The sequence below is a fragment of the Mercenaria mercenaria genome, unplaced genomic scaffold, assembly GCF_021730395.1.
Source record: "Mercenaria mercenaria strain notata unplaced genomic scaffold, MADL_Memer_1 contig_1472, whole genome shotgun sequence".
Taxonomy (NCBI): Eukaryota; Metazoa; Mollusca; class Bivalvia; order Venerida; family Veneridae; genus Mercenaria; species Mercenaria mercenaria.
Genome location: NW_026459449.1, coordinates 7,005 through 11,778, shown reverse-complemented (window position 1 = coordinate 11,778; position 4,774 = coordinate 7,005).

The window sequence follows — 4,774 nt, the reverse complement described above, 5'->3', positions numbered from 1 at the left end:
CTTTCACATATTGCATTAGGTAAAACATTTTCAGATGAGAGTTAGCACCCGTCGGCGATGATTTTGTTTCCGGCAGTCATTCCATATTTGTCATGTTGGTACAAGGCAATAACATGAGGGTACAACTATAAAACATTTTGTATTGTGTATTCATTATTGTGGCACCATGGAACAACACAAACACAACAAATTATGGAGTCCCTATTTCGCCTCTCGTTATACGGCCTACCTAATCCCACTTGTCATAAGAGAAAAAACTTTTCTTAAACACAGTAAAATAAAATTTAAAAATGCTAGGCTCGTTGGATACATTAATAGTTGTAACTTTCATTTAGTACCTTCAATATTAAAAACTACATTAATGTTGTATTTTACTCCGAAGTCATCGAAGCGAAACAATGATAAAATATTTTGTCCTTGTCTGTGTGTTGCCGCCAGCAACAGGGCAATCGAATACGTAAGAAAGCTATTTCGTACTGTTATCTCATTCACCAAAACAAAATGAAAAACAACACAAAAAACGCAGATTTTGTTATGTTCTCGTGCGTTGCATGGCGTCCTCTACAAGCTGAGGACACATCAAAATAGGCATTAACTCCCTTATAATTCACTGAATCCAAAATATTGTTTTGCTCATTTTGTTAGTCAGTCTTTACAGGATAATAGACAATGGCCAGGATATTGCTCGAACTGTGCGGAATCGAAAGGGTCCAAATGTCAAGATCACTGCAACCACAATACAGAACTGTTCAATCAATAACATAATTAAAGATAAAAATAACTGGACAACACTTGGCTATAAGGCTGCCAAACCCCGTGGGATGAGTGTTATTGAGATGAAGAACCTTGGTTAAATGTTAAAAGTCATGTTGCAAAAACCTTTTAAGCAAAATGGGGGTTGCCATCACACTAGAAAATGGTTTGGACTTCTGCCACAGACTCATGTACGTGAATGTTTGCTAGCGTTAGTGACTATATTAAAAAATATGAATGATCAAGTTACGAAGTGGACACTGTCAATTTTTCATTTCAAGTAAGTAAAGGGTCATAACGCTAAAATTACAATAACAATTGTGTGGGCTTCCATCTAACGAGAAGAGGATATTATGGCCATTACTATTCTGACTAAATCTTGTGAACATTCGATAAGAACTGCTTAAGTTACTGAGGGCACGAATTTTGTAGATGATGTTCTCTCCATGTGTGTCTTTAAAATGGGGGGGGTCATACCAAAAGTGTATAAAATTAATTGTTTTACTAGTAACATTGGAAAAATATTTTTTTCTGAAGCATTATTTCTGTTTCAAATGATTACACTAACAATTCCTCAAAATATCATATATCAGTAACTATCATCCTAGCCATGACAAAATTTTTATTTGACTTCAGACTCACTGCCTAAAATTGTCACATGAGTTAGCCGAATTACTTTGTAACGTTATTTCTTATAATGGTTTTTCATATCTGTAAACGGAAATTACAAATATTTATCAATCTTATTGATTATTCCTGTCGAGAATAACTGAAACTGACAGAACTAGATAAGCAATAAATTTATAGCACGTGTTTAGGGATTAGATATGTTTTATATCTCGTTATAATAACCTATCGATTGAATTATGACTTCTTGAAAAGTACGCTTCCAAATCTTCAATACATCGTCATATCATTGGCCATAAGTATGCAATATGAAACGTGCACGGATGGTGAAATGTCTAATTTCTTTGTTTTGTCTCATTGCCTATTTCAAAAAAGGAGGCGTTTTACGAATTCTTCAAATGCTTTACCCATCAGCCTGCTGCGGCAAGATATTCTGCCTTTTTCGACCAGTGCAAACCATGATCAGCCTATACTGCCATGCAGGCGTGGTTTATGTGTGCACTCTTTGCTATCAGTTGGTAAAGGGCTTGTACGCTTTATCTATACAAAATGGCCTAAAATATCATGAAAAATAAAAGGTATTTATTTTATGAAAAAAATGTATCAGAATTAGAGTTAGCCATTATACAAGAACGTTAAACGCGGACATTACGTCCACCTACGCAACACTGATGACGTCATAAGTGACGTCATACGACTCGTAAATCGTAAAAGTAACGAAACGAGTGATTTTTTTCAACAAACGCTCAAAATAAATGAAATCGCAAGTAATAAAACTTTAGATTTTTAACATGGTTAATCAAACAGGTTGTACCTTCACGTGACAGAGGAGTTTTGAAGTTTATCGTTTGCGGGATGTGAGACTTTTGCAGAAAATGGTCGAATTACATGATTATTCTGTTCTGGACCATAGCCTATACAGCTTTATAAGCATAAAAATTGTCGTTTTGGAAACGATATAATCGTAACCGGGCAATTATTACAACTAGATGTTTTAGCTTATTTTTCATTACAGACTTTCACAAGAATGTCCAATTCTTTAGTTGATTGATATATTTATTTATCTATAATTGTTTCCAAATGATGGACAGAAGAATGAACATGCGCACTGGATACATTGTAGTTAAGCGACAATAAATATAATTATAATATCAATTATAATTGTCTTTAACGAAAAGCGAATTGACATCATGCAACTGTGCGGACAAATCGTCTGCAAATTTAAAAGCAGGAAACTTGTCACTTATGTTATGAATTTTCATGGTTAATTTATCGAAAATCAACATTATCCTATGTTCATATCATTATAAAAATGAATCACGTAATTAACTGTGTATGTTAATTATATCTACTTTAATTTATAAGTACTTATAGCGTAAAATATAAACCCACGTTGCAAACAAATATTTTCCGCACTATCCAACCGTCTATAAGCTAAATACACACCTAGAGTGTACTTGTGTCAACAATACCAAGTAGACATATGCATAGCTACATGGTTATGTCTGATCTCTCTCTGTCTGAGAGAGACGTACAAGCATTTTTCATAACGAAAAACGAAGAGTTTATTACATTTAACGGAAATATAACTCTATATATTCAAGACGTTCAACACAAACCGAACGGTTTTAAATTATTTCAAAATTCTTCCAGATTTTCTCATTTTATTTATTTTTGTAAAAGTAAACAGGTTTTGATTAGTTTAATTTTTTTTACAATAGTATTTAATAAAAACATATTAGAATTATAACAGAAATTACCTCCCTTTATTAAATACAACATTTTTTTTCCGACACATTTTAAATGTGTATCAAAAAAATGTGCGATTTCGTATGTGTCCGCGCATGTGTAGTTAATCTATATACATGAAGAAACGTCTGCAAAAGAAGTCAGATATATAGTAACCCTTTAGTCGATAAAACTACAAGTTTTTAGGTTTTATACACAGATCTAATGTGTTCGTGTACGTCAAGTTTATATAAAAATTGTGATGTTTTTATTTTTTAAAGAGCCTTAACACTTTTAAACATAAAGAATATCTCTACTCGTACGAGCACGGTGAGGATGCGTACACCGGATATTGCCATTTAATGATAAGGTATTTTCCGAAAACGTGTTTATTTTTCGTCAACAAGGTAAGTAAAACACCTATTTACTATTGTATTATACTTCTATAGAAGAAAAGATCATTTTTTTAATAACTAGATACTGTGTATATGCTTTCACAAGCGTAAAATTAGTCAATCTTATGAGGAAATGCTAAAATTTGTGATAAAATGGCATCTTTATCATCTGATAAATGCAGGTCGGGGACACATTTCACCCGCTATCGTCACTTATTGTCTTGTGATAATAATTCTGAATCGTATGATTTATTTAGTTACATACAAAGAAAATATGTGCAAAATTTCAGCTTTGTAAATGTTCAAATGACGGAGAAATCGATGATAAATGAGCGTCGATGGTGTACTGTGTATTGCAAATATATGTACTGAGTATTGACTTGTATCAAATTTTACTGTACTGTGTATTGTTTACATTATCGCTGAGTTTTATACAATTAATCTTACAAAATGTACATTATCATTTCCTTTCTAAAGTACAAAACAGTATTTTCTTCAGCCCTGAAGATACGTGATGTTTTACATTGATATTTGTAGCGTTTACTCTGTTGTAATTCATGTAATAAGCTCTAAACGTAACTCTCAGTCACCATAGTGCAACAGCGGGTGTTTTGTTACGTTTAGCAGTTGTAAATGTATATATATTTTCTATTCTTCCATTGAGCATTGATTTTAAGTTGATTTTACACGAAATATCTCAAAAACAGTTAAAGGTATTTTTTTATAATTTTGCATTGGGATGCCACTAAGACTTACTCTCAATATCTAGCAGAAAGTCCGGTCCTACTAATAAATACTATATTGTGATTTTTTTCCTTGCAGATCCAACTTGTTTATGTGTGTTTATGGCTGGCTCGACGAACGAATTTAAGGCCATTGTATGTCATTTTGTTGAACACCACCCAAATGACGAGAATATTATAGTACGCTAACGGCCAAAACAGCAAAAAAATAAATTACAAGATTGCACCAGACATATGCAGAGAAAAAAAGCAGAAAAAAACTGTTAATTCAGAAAATATCAACATACTTGTTTCAAAAAGGAACCCACTTACAAAAGGGACCAATTTGCAACAGAAAGAAACCTTTGATTTGGACAAATGGTGAGTAGCCTGTTCATTGACGGCAGTGGAAGTGTATGCTACCTACCTCGCCATCTAGCAGAACTCATCATTTACACATGCTACCAGTACAAAAATATAATCTAGAGACACATACACGGCGGTGTACATGGAACTTTCAATGTTACACAGAATGCAATTCCATAGACA